The sequence below is a fragment of the Pteronotus mesoamericanus genome, unplaced genomic scaffold (assembly GCF_021234165.1).
Source record: "Pteronotus mesoamericanus isolate MK-2021 breed Mesoamerican mustached bat unplaced genomic scaffold, CSHL_Meso_final contig_78, whole genome shotgun sequence".
Taxonomy (NCBI): Eukaryota; Metazoa; Chordata; class Mammalia; order Chiroptera; family Mormoopidae; genus Pteronotus; species Pteronotus mesoamericanus.
The window spans coordinates 5,170,648-5,184,971 of NW_026555258.1; positions in this window are offsets into that span (position 1 = coordinate 5,170,648).

A 14,324-nucleotide genomic window follows, 5' to 3' on the forward strand; every position below is an offset into this window, starting at 1 on the left:
TCCATGTGGCAAATCCGAATTCAACCCAGGTGTGGCTGGTGCCCAGGCCATGTGCTCGCTACAGCTAGGGTGCCAGGGACCACCGTGCCACCACCTACCATGCCAGCGTCGGAGGTGGGGGGCAGGGAACCCTGTGAGCAAGGGCTCGGGGTGGGGTGAAGCTGGTGAGTGGAAGGGAAGCCCCTCCGGCGGCTGTGAGAGCTGGCCCCCACGCCCCGGGTCAGCAGCGAAAGCCCGGCGGGGGGGCAGGGAAGGCCGGCCCCTGGTCCTCCCTGTGCCTTCTTCGCCCGTAACATGGCGATGCAACTAACAGCACCAATGCGATGCTGAGGACAAATGTCTCTAATGTGCTTAGAAGAGAGAAAAGCACTGTATAAATGGTTTAAAATAAATAAATGGGGATGTGGTGGGTTGGAGTCCAGACGGAGAGGCTGAGGAGCCCCCGGGTGTCCCTGGACGGGCCGGCCCAGCGGGCCCGAGCGGCAGGAGGCAGCGGGGCAGGACGCTGGGCGCGGGGGGTCATGGCTTCACTTTCCCCAGCCAGTGTCTTAGGCAGGTCCTTGGGGGCCCTGGGGTAGCGGGGTCACCAGACCTGACGGCCGGCCCTGGTCCTTGCAGGCTGAGCTGCTGCCCGCTCTGGATCCAGGCCGGGAGAGGGACTGAGGTCCTGCTCCCCTGCACCCAGATGGGCACGTGCACACCCAGGCTCCTGGTCAGCCCCCGAGGAAAGAAGAGCAGGTCAGGCAGTCCCCCGGGGATGGCCGAGATGGGCAGGGTGAGGGGTGAGTCCACCGCCAGGACTGACCCCAATGAAGGTCGAAAATCGCGAAGCGCCCTGAGGCAGAGGCGCGGCCCCAGGTCTTGACAACGTGTCGCAGGGCTGGTTACTTTTCAGTTCTGACTCCGTAATTCACACATTCGCTCACTCACTCACTCAACAAACACGGGAGGGGCACCCACCAGGCACCAGGCCTGCCCTGGCTCAGGAGTGTAAAGCTGAACACACACAGACTCACGCCTGCGCTCCAGGCACTGACAGGTGGCGCTCCGCACGGGCTCGCTGCCACTGCCGTGAGAACACTGAAGGGGAGGTCCAGGGCGCTGCAGAAGAGGGCCAGGCCCTGAGCGCCCCGGGAGGCCAGGGCAGCCTCCCTGGTGGGGGGCAGCCTTCGTGCAGGGGGCACCCTGGACCCGCCCTGTGCATGCTGGGGGCTGACCGCGAGGCTTAGGCCAACACTGCACGTCTCCGAGCCTCCGCGCGCACATCTGTAAAATGGGAACTCACCGTAGCTGGCGCGCCACACAGGCGCAGGGAACCTTGGTCAATCTGTCAGACCAAAGCGAACCAACCTGGTCTTTTAAGAAATGGGTGCTGATTGATTCTGTTGATTCCTCAAAGTGGGGGCGGGGGGACACTGTTAAGCCCAGAAGGTGGAATAATAACTTGGGGATCAGTGATCTGAACCCAGGACCCCCACACACCAAAATCGAAGGCAGAATTCAAGGCTATTGGACTCCTGCGAGGCCTGTGGCCAAGCCATCTGGGCCTCTGTGGTCCTCTGGCCCCGAGCCTCTCCTGCCAGTGCTTCCTGACTTTGCCCTCAGGGGCGCAGGTCCCTCTCCCTGTCCCTCTCCCTGTCCCTCTCTCAGTACAGCTCCTCTCACTGCCCCGGAGGAGGATCCCAGCCTCGAAGGCCAGAGCTCTGTAGCACCTGAAAGTCCCCTCCTGGGCCGGGGGTGTCATTCTTGCTTAATTACAGCCCCCACCACACACACCACCAACCCCAAGTACAGAGCCTCCACCAAGCCCCTTTATTAAGAAACGGGTCAATCTTCTGCTAATTAAAAGAAGTTCTATGCCACATTAAAGGCCGATTAATTTTCAGAGCTGCCCGGGAAACGTGGCCTGGAAAATGTGCCGCTCCGGCCCCCTCCGCCCACGCGCCCCCCCACCCCCTGCCCAGAAAAGGCAGCCCAGCCACGTCAGCAGCCGGAAGAGCATGGGGATCAACGCTTGCAGCCGGGTGGGGAGGAACGGGTGGCCAGCGGTGACCAGGCTGGCAGGCGGGGCTTCCGGTTCCTAGAGGGACGCTGCTTGCTCGGTCCAAGGGCTCCGGACCCTGTCCCTCCCCAGGACCAAGACCAGGTCTCCCAGGCCAACCCCACAACCAAAGGCAAGCCCTTTCTCAAAAAAGAGTGTCCTTGGTTTGCAGGAAAGTGGGGTTCTAATAGCTTGTCATCGTCAGGCCCTGCGCCCTCAGGCTGCCTCACGGAGCCCCTCAGCAGCCCCTGGGGGGAGGGGCCGTGTCGGGGGAGGGGCCGTGTCCCCATTTTGCAGATGCGCACGCTGAGCCACCAAATCTATCTCCCGCGGCCACAGTTTCTAGAGGAAGGAGGTACCCGCGGTCCCCCTGACTATCCAGCTAAACCTGCAGTGGTTTTTTTCCTGCATTGAGGATTTTTTTAGAACGTAAAAAAGGGGCAGGGAATTGCCATGTCTGCATAAAAACACATTTCATCGGGTGCATTTGTTCAAGGTGAGGCTCACCTGCTCCCTGATCATTAGAAAGCTGCCGTTTACTGAGAGCCTGGTATGTGCCAGGAGTCCAGCTGTGTCCAGACGACAGTTGTCATCGCGCCGAATGTCACTAGCATGGGGCTCAGAGAGGTCAGTTACTATGCTCAAGGTCACACAGCCTGCGCACATCTTAGCCATGGCAATCTCCTGTCCTTAAGGTCCAAGTTTTTCCATTTCCTCAAGGTCAAAGCCAAGGTCTGTGGGTCTTCTCCTCTCCTGGCAGGGCAGTGAGCTCCAGGAAAGAACGTTGGGTTCACTGTGTGACCTCTCCTTCTCTGGGCCTCCACTTTCTCATCTGCAAAATGGGAGGGTTGAACGCAATACCCTCCTACACTCGCCCACCGTGAGCACCCCGCAGGGGCTCACCCAGTTTGGGCCAGGTGGCTGAGCACCCAGCCAGGTGGCGGCAACAGCCGTCGCCCTGCCAGGACAGGGAGGCCTGGGTGTCTCGAAGTGAAAGGCAGGAAGTGGCCTAGCGGCCAGACAGGGACGCAGTGAGAGCCGTGGGGACAAGGGCCCAGCCGAGCTGGCCGCAGAGCACTCCCCCGCTGCCTCTGCACTGTACACAGCTCACAGGACAGTGAGTGGACCGTCCCCTCGGACCCCAGCAGCTGCTGCGGGACCTGGGAGGCTGCCGCCCACCCATCCCCTGTTCTCCACGCCTCCCCAGTCCCCGAGGTGGGTCGTCCTGCCCTGGCCAGGAGTTGAAGCCACTGGAGGTGTGCAGGGGAGGGGCCGAGGGGGTTGCAGGGGAGCCCTCAAGCCTCCCCTTCACACGGAGCTCTAACTTGAAGGCCCCAGCATCTCACAGAAGCTTCTCCGATGGGAATCGGGAAGCGGCCAAAGTCCCAAGGTGTCCTGGTTCTCCTTGACAAGGAAGGGGCCCAGGAGCAGGAATGGGGACTGGTCTGCTATCCTCTGCTGTGCACACTCACTGCTTGGGGCTCCAACCGTTCAACCCACTCTAAAGAGCGCCCACTGTGTGACAGGCATGGCGCTGGGCACCGAGGGCGAGAAAGCGAGCCTGCCGTGGCACTCCCTCATGCCTAAGTCCCACTGACGTAGGAGAATCAGACGGGGTAAACATGAACGCCACACAGGGAGAACTGCCGCTTGTCAGTGTGTGCACAGAACGCCAGATGCACGGAGGAGGCCAAGTGGCCTGCCCGAGGTCCCCCAGAGAGCTTAGCTGAGGGGGGTCCGTGGAGCCCCGTCTCGGGGCCATCAAATCTGGCTCTTCTCCTGGCCTCCCATGCATGCATGTGTGGTTGTTCAGTTAGTGTGCTTTTTAGAATGTGAGGTCCTTGGAGGGAGGGACCCTCGGCACTTCATGTAAGGTTTAACTCAAGATGGGCACTCAATAAACACTGGATGGATGGATGGATGGATGGATGGATGGAAGGATGGATGGAAGGAAGGGAGGGAGGAAGGGAGGAAAGTTGGAAGGGTGGACGGATGGATGGATGAAGGGAAGAATGGGTGGATGGGGTGAATGATGGGTGACTGTCCCCTACACCAGGAGGCCCCCAGTGACTCAGGCAGGGCAGGAGAGAGGACTGACTGACGCACGAGCGAGCGGTTCACCTCACGGCCCCCCTCACCACCGCCCAGCATTTTCATTAGGGCGCATCTGCTGCACCTGGCCCCTCGGCCTCTGCCCCAGGAAGACACGAGCGCCTCCGCCGGCTTTATTAAGGACCTATTAACCCAGTGTCTGTCAGGCCTGGGTTACAGAAGCAGCCCCTGGCTGGGCTAACAGCCCCGGAGGGGCTCCAGCGAGGAGGACCCGGAACCTAGGGTTACAAGGAGGGCTTCGGAGCCGCTCAGGCCTGCCCAGCTCAATCTCCGCTCCTCTGCTAATTGGCCGTGTGGCCTTGGGCAACTCGCTCCCCTACGCTGAGTATGGGCTTCCTCACCTGTAAATCATGGAGGAATAGCGGGCCTCTCTGAGGATCCTTTGCGCTAATGCACTGCATCACCCAACACAGAGAGGGCTCCTGCTATGACCAGTAACAGACAAGGACCCTCTGGGAGGCAGGCAGGGCGGGGAGCTCACACACATCAGCCACCTGATCCTCGTGGGACAGGCAGGTGCTAGGACCATCTGAATTTATGGATGAGGAAACTGAGGAGATTCAGCGCTTGGCCAAAGCCACTGGGCCAGGACGCGATGGGCCATGATTCAAATGGAGGCAGCGGACCTGCAACTAGGCCGTTTCGGCCTGACTACCCAGTGGGAACAAAGCCTGGGGCGGGTGGGCGGGGATGGTGGGGGCCTCTCCCACCAGCGCCTGGAGGGGATGCACAGCAGAGCGGAGGGGGGGCTGGGACAATAACGGAGATTTACGGCTTCCAGCACGATTAACTGCACCATCTGGATGCCACGCGTCCACCTGGGTGTATTAGGGACCCCACCCCTCCCACATGAACAGCGGGGAGGGGGGTGGCGGACGGAGAGGGGGGCAGGAGAACTGTCATGAGCTGCCGCTTGACCAGCAGGGACTGGGCGGGGCTCACTTCGCTCTCCTTCAGCCCCCGACACACCCCTGAGGGTGTCTCCCAGCCCGAGACCTAGGTTCCCTGTCCCTGTCTCAGAAGAGTCCAGAATGGTTGAACCCCAGGGTACTCATGGAGAGGGAGGGCCAAGGTCCAGTCACAGAAGAGGTCAGAAGATGAGCAGGAAGGGTCGGGGGGCCGGGGGGGATAGTAATGCAAACAACGCGACTGTGGCTCTCAGGAGGGTGCGACACTGCAGCCCCCGACCACCTCGCAGCCCGGTTATCCCCAGCAGGGACTCCACATCTGTGACGCTCTGTCCTCCCATCTGCGAAATCGGGCTCACGCGGGCACTCACCTCTCAGGGTCGTGTGGAAGGCCCACCTAGCCAAGGAAACGCACTGACCCCGGTTAGCGCCGGCCGCAGTCGGCCACCAGGGGCTACTGTCATTATCGCCCCTGTTGCCAGATGGCCAAACTGAGGCCCAAAGAAGGTAAGTGACTTGCCTCAGGCCGTCCAGCGGATTGGTGGCAGAGTCTGTGCCAAAGGTGGTAGATCTGCCGTGGGACATGGCCAGACCCAGGGTCTCAGGGCTCCAAGGTGGCAATCCCAGGTCACACCAGCGAGAGTGGTAAACACCGCCCCCCGCTCCAATAAAGGCCACCATATAACGACTACTCTGTGCCAGGCGTCGCACGCAGAGCTTTTAGGCATCCCTTCACGGAACCGTCACAGTTGGGAGGTGGGCACTGCACTGTCCTGGCTTCCCCATGCGCCAGCTTCGGCGGGGCCGAGCGGGGTACCCCACCAGGGCTGTCTGGTTCTGAAGCCGTGGTACTCAGCGCGTGCTACGGTCCTCTGGACAGAGACCGGGGGCTGTGTTTATTGGAACAACCATTCCCTGCTCTCTCCTCCCCAAGGAGAAGAGGCAGAAATAAGATGCCAAGTCGGCCATGGTGGGCCCAAGGTCTTCTAGACCTCAGACAAGCTTCCCCTTGAGAGCCAGAGCACCCCCTCCACATGTCCCAAGGGGAGGGAGGAGGGGACATCACACAAGCCCCTCCCTCTCTCCTTGGCTCTGCGGAGGCAGAGTGGCCAGAACCCTCGTGGCCGCACAAGGCCGCAGTGGGGGCCGGTGGCCGGCGGCCAGGGTGAGTGTGGGAGCAGCATTCCCCCTCCCTCGCACACGTGGTCCGTGCATTCCCATCTGGTCAGCCTGGGCTGAAAGTCTAGGTCTGCCGTACAAAAAAACAAAAGCATCTCGTTTCCATTCTAGAAAACCCCAGAGACTGGGCTGCTCTGCTTGCCTTCTCTCTTGGCCACGGTGGTTAGGGCAGGAGCCCAGGAAATGGCAGCTGTCCTGCCCAGGGGAAAGAGGTCCCGCAGCCGTTGGCCTGGGCCCTCGCTGGGGCCTAAACGCCAGAGCGTGCACCCCCGTGCCTGCCACCAGCCGTGCCAGATGGGGAGGCTCTGGCTCACAGCCTCTGCCCCAGCCCCAGAGGCCCCGTGACCTGCCCTCCTGGGACTTCCTGGCCTGTCCATCTGAGGTGACCCGTCCCCCTTCCCCACAGAAGCCCAGACCTCTGACCCTTATTGCAAATAAACCCAGCAAAATCTGGAGAGCAAGAAATCCTCCACTAACAGCTTCAGAGATGGCTGTGCCCCTCCAACACACACACACACACACACACACACACACTCACACGCAAGCGCGCCTCAGACACGCAAGGCTGCAGCCAGGCTTCCACAGAAACAAGTTGTTGAAGGGTGACTTTTGTTTATGAAACATTTAGAATTCCCTCAACTTTGCGGGGTGGGGGTGGGAGGGGTGGACTGTTTCAGTTTTCTGGTGAACAGGAAGTGGAGAGGGAGCCTGGGGTTTGGCAGGATTTCATTTCTCCCTCTGTGCTCTGTGTAGGCTTGCATCTGGGGAAGGGGCTCGGAGGAGGAAGGGATCAAGAAACCCAGGAGCGGGGACTCCTGGGCATCACCCGGGAGAAGCTGTCCTACGCCTGTGGGAAGGTCAGGCTCAGAGAAGGCTGCAAGCAGCCAAGGTCAGCCCCGGGACCTGGTTAGACAGTCCCAGGCTGGGTCTCCGGAAGGGCAGGGTCGGACGCCCGCATCCCCTCGTCGCCCGGACGCGGCCCTGCACCTGGCGCTCAGAAAACATTGGGGACGGCTGGCAGACATGTCCCTGCCCCCTTGGCTCCCCGCCTTCAGCGCCTAACCAACGAATCCGCCAGGGACAAAGGCGGGGCTGCTTTCCAAAGGCAAACAGCCAACAGTTTTGCTTCTTTTTCTTTTTCCCACCCATTCGGGGGGTCGAGCAGGTATGGGGTCCGGGAGGCGCCAGGTGCCCCCACGACGCCCTCGCGGGGCAGGCCCGGGGCGCATGCGCGGGCGGGGAGGCTGGAGGCCGCGGCCGCCTGCGCAGCCTCGCTCGGGCCGGTCTCCGTGGCAACGGGCTCGCGGGGGGAGGGGGCCGGGAGGCGCGGGCTGCGGCGGCTGCTATTTCTGCTGCTTCCTGTTCCTCGCGGCCACGTCGCCATGGCAACCGTGTTACTCACCGCGGCCGCTTTCCCGGCTCGGCTGGCGCGCGTGACCCTGGCCGCCCGCGCCCCCTTGTCTCTCACTTGCCCTGTTCCCCCTTCCCCTCGGGTCCTCCTCTTCGGGCACCGGACCCCGCCCCTCTCTGCCGGTGCCCGCGACCCGCGAGGAAGGGAGATTGATGGGGGACGCTTATTAAAAAACATTGTAACCGTTTCCGTTTTTATTACGTTGACAAGGGAGCGTTATTTACTGTTATTGTTTGCCGAGCGGGCCGCGCCGAAGCGCCGGTGGCCTCCGGGGGGCTCACCTTTTGGGCGGTCCTGGGGAAGTCGCGGGTGGGAGTGGAGGAGGGGCTCTGCAAGGTCCGGGCCGGAGCGGCGAGAGGTCGCCTGCAGAGCCGGCACCCTGGGATCCTGCTCCTGGCCCCTTCCCACAGCCCGCCCGGTCGACCCCCTGGGGAGAGACTGCCGAAGCGGGTGGCTCGTGTTGAAGGAGAAAGGCAACAACAAATTAAAAAGGACCAGATGACTTCATTCGCGGGGAGGCTCTGTCCTACGTGGACCAATTTCCTGGGACTGTGGTGGAACATACCCGCTGCCGTTGGAAGCATTTAAAATTAAACCAGATAAAGACCAGAACGTTCTCAGCCTTGCCTGAACCAAGCAAGAACAGGCTGGCTGCGCTTGAGCCCTGGGTGCGCAGGGAAAGGGGTCAAATTCCGCCTCCCCCGCTTAGACTCCTGTACCAGGGGAGAGTGGGCAACTGCCCCAAGGTCACACAGCCCGTTTCTATCCTGCTTTAACACCTGCGGGGATGAAACCGGCAGGGAGGCTGGTGAACGAGAGCCAGTGGCTGGGCTAGGAGCCTTGGAAGAGGGTGAGGCTCAGCTGGAGGTCGGTGCACGGGAAATTAACTGGGCAGGTCTAAGCCCGGCCTGGCCTGGGTCCCGCTTACCCCACCGGAGCCCTCAGCTGGGGGCGTGGGGGCAGGTTGTGAGAGGTGTGTCCAGGCGATCAGACGGGCCTAAAGGATGCTCCCACCCAAGCCCCTGCTGGCATGCTAATCTCACCCTGCTAATTAAAGTGGCAATGATGTCGTCCCTAACTCAGCTCCTCACTCCTGAACATGATTAGCTGAAATGCAAACAATTACTGCTTGGGACATAGAAGCTAGAGGAAAAAAAGCCTCTGGAATTCGCAGTATAAAAAGGATTTTTAAAAACTGTTTACACTTATAAACAAAACAATCTGAATGGACAGACCAGTTTGGGGAAACTGAACTTTCGGAGCCTGCCCCGCTCCCCCGCTCCGCCCCCCACCCTTAGCCACTTCTGTGTTGTTTTCCCCCTTCTAAGGGTCGTTTGGTCACTGTGGCCTGTGCCAGTCTCTGGCTCAGATGATCAACAAGGGCTTCACAGCCCCAGAATCATCTCTAGACTTTCTGGAGCCTAGCAGACTGGCCAGTTTCTGGCTAAGACTTTTAGGTCTGGGGCATCACAGCTAGAGAAGATTGTCTTCCACTCTGCTCCCAGCATCTACCAGCTCGCGGCTGCGGAGCCCTCCAGAATGCATGGACCAAAGGCCTTGGGCTCCACGCACGCAGTTGTCCCCAGCCCTTTGCTGCCAGCTCTGTGATATGGGAAGGCACAGGGAAAGGTAGGGAACCAGCAGCGCCCTCCACTCCTCTGTCACCAGCCCTCACGCCACGGGCTGGTCTTCCAAGCAAAGCCCATCCCTGGCAGTAGGTTTAAAGAGTTTAGTTGATGTGACAGCCCCTGGGCAGCATTTGAAGAGGCCTGAGGAGGCAGATGACACTAGCGTGGCAAAACTCCAGAGCTGGGAGGAGCTTGGAGATTATCTACACCAATCACACCTGCTTCCCCATTTCATAGGTTGGCAGACTGAGGCCTGGAGAGGGACGAGACCTGAGATCTGCTACTGGTTGGTTAGTGGCAGAACCGAGACCAAGACCTAGGCACCTTGCTTCCCACCCAGGGGCTCATGGCCACTCTGATTCTTTTGTGGGGTTCTCTCTATGAGCAGAAGTTTAGGAACCGGAGGAGCTGAGATAACTATGGTGAAGCAGACGGCATTGAAGTCAGACAGTCTGGGTTCAAATCCGTACTTCTAATGAGAACTTGGACGAGTGAATTCTTCCTCTGGGCCTCAGTTGTCTTCTGTGCCAAGCGGGAATAATAATAGTTAACTCCTGTAAGATGTCTTAAGGAATAAAGAAGATGGTGTGGGAAAAGCAACTAGACTAATGCCTGGTACATAGTAGCACTTAACCAGGGATGGCAATGATGCTGATGCTGGCGGTGATGTTGGCGGTCACAGTGGGTTGAATGGCGCTGCCCTCCCCCCAAAAAAGATATGTTCATATCCTAATTCTTGGAACCTGTGAATGTGACCTTATTTGGAAAAAGGAGTCCTTGTAGATGTAATTAAGTTAAGGATATTGACATGAGATCATCCACGACCACCCAGGTTGGGACTGAATGCCCCCAGGAGCGTCCTTATAGGAAGGAGACAGGAGAGAAGACAGGGACACAGGAGGAGGCCATGCACAGACTGAGGCCCAGGGGTGAGTGATGCAGCCACAAGCCAAGGAACACCTGGCGCCACCAGAAGCTGGGAAAGGCAGGAAGGAGTCTTCCCGAGTCCGGAGGGAACGCGGCCCTGCTGACACCTTCATTTTGGCCTTCCGGCCTCTAGAACTCTGAGAGAATAATTGTGTTTTAAGCCACCAGGTTTGTGGTAATTTGTTACGCAGCCACAGGAACCAAATACGGTGGCGAGGCTGGTTTGGCTGCCGGGACGATGGTAATGGTGGCGCTGACAGGTGTTGAGGTGCTGGGGAAAACGGTCATGATAATGGTGGTGGCGATGCTGGCAGCATCAGCATCTCTGTGAGTTTCCCAGGGCTGCCCAACAAAGTACCACCAGCCGGTGGCTTAAAACAAAAGCAATGCATTGTCTAGCTCTTCTGGAAGCTGGAAGTCCAAGACAAGGTGTCAGCCGGCGGGGCTGTGCTCCCTTGGAAGCACAAGGGAAAGGACCAACTCCGCCGTCTGTCCTGGCTCCTGGGAGGTGAGGCGGCCCTCGGCTTGGAGGCTCATTGCTCAACCCTCCATCTTCACGCCGCCTTCACTCTGCGTGCGCCTGGCTCTGTGTCTCCAGCGCACCTTTTTTATCAGGACACCAGTCACGACGGATCAGGGCCCTCGCTGGGAACCTCATCTTAACCTGATCCCCTCTGTAAATAACCTATTTCTGACTAAGGTGACATTCTCAGAGGCCGGGGATTCGGACTTCAACATATCTTTGTGTGGGGTTCACCACACAAATTCACCCTGTACCATGGCGATGCTGGAGGTGACGGTGACAGGGGTGACGGGGATGGCGGTGGCGATGACAGCGATGACAGAGACTCTGCAGGAGCCCCTCAGGGAGCAGTGGCCGGTTCCCAAGGCTTTCCGAAGACCAGGAACCTGTCCGCTGCAGGGAAGAGCTGGCGTGCAGTCCCCATTGAGGGATGATGAATGAGAAGGACGTCCGAGGACGTCATTGCTGCGTTAGTGTCATGGAAGTTCTGCCGTTCGCCGGTTGCGAGGCCTCAAGCAAACCCTTTCGCCTCTTTGGCTGTGGGTTGGACCCGCTGCCAAGGACCTGCTCTGCTCCAAGGTGCTGGGAGCCGGGAGTCCCCTTGCGCTGAAGTAGGAGCCTGGCCCGCCTCGGGCCGGGGAAAGAGTGTCAGGGTGACTGGGCAGAGGAAGGAGGGGACAGGCAGGCTGTGACAGCACTCCTGCTGGCTCCCGGGGTGCCTGCCGCAGCCTCACGTGCGAACATGTTCTACTTTTGTCCTCGGCTAAGTCAGTGCTTGTCTCCTGGTCCTTCCCAGCCGCCGGAAGCCTCCCTGAGGGCAGGGACCGTGGTTTGCTCCTCTGCGAGGCCCCTCAGAGCCCGGCCCGGCCCTCCCACGTGCGGATTCACCAGGGACTGTTTCAGAGAAGCAAGCAAGTCCCTCCCTTCTCTTTCCATCTGGGTACAATGGAGATAAGACAAGGTGGGGGTGGGGGTTGGCCACCTGTTTCTGAATGGGATCTTCCTCCGCCAGGCCCTGGGCCCCTCAAGGAAGACACGTGACAGGCTGGGTAGAGCAGCTGAGGCAGCCTGGCTCGCCTGCTTCCGGAGCTTGAAGCATGGCCGGGCCAAGCCCTGACCCCAGAAAGCCCACCGATCTCTGGCAGCAGACAGGCAGGGTCTGGCCCCTGGATTTTTCCTTATTAGACACAATTACATTAACTCCCTCCTCTACCTATCTTTGTCCAGCTCTCACAGACCAAGACTGAGCATAACAGTCCTCATTCATCCACTGGCCCGGGCATGGCCGTCAGTGGGCAGGTGCTCTGCCAGGTGCCGTCCTCTGTGCCGGGGGCAGTGGACAGCAAGACCAAGTTCCCGCATTTGTGCAGCTCCCATTCGAGGGAAGAGAGGGACAGAGAACAAAGAAACAGCTGATACCAGGATCCAGGGAGCAAGACAAATTATAGAGGGAATGAGAGCAGGGGGAGGGGCTGCCCTGGAGAACAAGAGGGTTGGGGATTGGAAAGGGAGGCCACTGTGGGGAGGAGGTGACGAAGGGCCAGGACCTGGGTGGAGGGCTGGGAGGAGAGGTCCGGGGCAGTGGGAGCAGGAAGCACCAAGGCCCTGAGGTGCCCTGAGGGCAGCAGGCAGCGCTCCGTGTCCTGTCGAGGTCTCAGGTGTCCTCTAGGTATACCCGAAGCCCAGACCGCGAGGAGCACAAGGGCCGCTACATGGGCCGAAAAGACCTCTGCTTTCTGAGTGGCGCACAGACCGCGGAGGCCAGGGGGCAGCTGGGAGAACAGTTAGAAGGGCACAGGGAGTCCGGGCAAGAGACAGCGGCGGCCTGGTCAGGGATGCCAGCAGTGGGGGAGATTAAAATGGCTGGCTTTCGGGGGTATTTGAAGCAGAGACATCAGGAAAGGACCGGACGTGGGTGTGGAAGAAAGAAAATGCCCAGGACAACTGTGGTGTCAGGAGTGGAGGGGCCCCTCTCTGAGACTAAGAAGACCACAGGAGAAGGAGGTGGGGAGGGGGGCCCAGAGCTGGCATTTGGACACATCATGTCCAAAAAGCCTACTTGATACTCACGTATCGTGCGCTCAGAGCTCTCAGGGACTGTCATTTAATCCACCCTGTGGTGGCTACGCGCCTATGGCAATATCACCACCTCTAATGTAGACCCTACCGTTAGACCCATTTTACAGACGAGGACGCTGAGGCACCGAGTGGCAAGGGCGGAAGCTGGTGAAGATACAAACCGAGGCAGTCTAATTCCAAAGCTCATCCTCTTGTTTGTTCAATCGTTTGCTCCTTTGTTCATTCATTCACTGCTGTGCGCATCACACACCGAGCCTTGCTCTGAGCGCCGGTGACACAGAGACCCCGTCACGACGCTCTGCGCTGTGCAGGCGCTGGGCAGGCAGGGCGAGCGAGCAAGGCCAGGCCCACCCTGCATGCAGCTGACTTTCTAAGGAGGAGAGGGGCAGGTGACGAGCAGAGAGGAACACAGAGACAAGATGCCAACTGCACCATGGGCAATGGAAGAGCATGCGCTGATGGCAGGAAGGGAGAGGGGGCACACGCTGTGGGGTGCTGGGGCCGTCTCCAGGGAGCGGAAACTTCCTAGAAGCAGCCAAGCCGAGAGCAAGAGGAGTGGCGTCCCCAGCAGAGGGGATAGGAAGGGCAGAGGATCTCACGGCAGGGCAGTGGGGAGGAGAGAGGCCACCAGGGCATGGCCAGGGGGCCAAGCGCCCGCGGAAGCCAGCCACAAAGAGGAAGTGCGCAGGGTCAGGGGCACGTGGAATGGGGAGGTAAAGCAAAGCGGGGAGCAGGCGGCCCTCATCCCACAGGCAAGCGGCCCTGGGGCCTCCAAGAAGGACAGGACAGGCGAGCCTGAAGCTTGGGAGCGCAGGCTGCAAGAACGCCCCTCCCCGGCCCTGCCCGCTTCTTCTGCACTCAGTAAGTTGGCACTGGAACCCAGGGCGGACTGCGCAGCTGGGCCCCGGGGCACCAGGCTGTTGTGCCCCAGGCTGGGCTGCCTCTGATCAGGGGCACAGCAGTGTCCGCCCTCCGGCACCAGGGTCTGATCACCTAGAAAGAGCCCGATTGAGCCCCAGACCCCACCAGTCATTCCTTCCCTCGCTCATTCAACAACTATTAGTCCGTCCTCAGTGCGTGTTACTTGGTAGCAGTGAATAAGGCCAAGTCCCTTCCATGGAGGAGCCAAAATGTGAATACGAAAGATGTGAAGTCAGGGAGAGTGAGGCCCAGGTGCAATGAGGATGGGGGTGGGGCTGGGGCTGGGGGCTGGGGACGTGGGGAAGGAGGTGCAGCCAGCCAGGGGAAGACGGGGTTCACAGAGCTGGAATGGTAACTCCAAACTTGGGGACCAAGCCCTGTTGGATGCTCCTGTAGCCTTGGGTTCTTCCACCCGCCACCCCCCCCCCCCCGAGAGACAAGAGGGCTCTCCGGGCCATGGGCAGACCCCCCAATGAAGAGGGAACAGAGCTCCCAGGCTCCAGAACCTTTGTTCCCCTCCCTCCTCCTCTCCAGACCGGCCTGCCTCGGCCCCTCCTTTCCTTGGTCAGCTGCCAATCTGGGGCAAAGCCAGGCT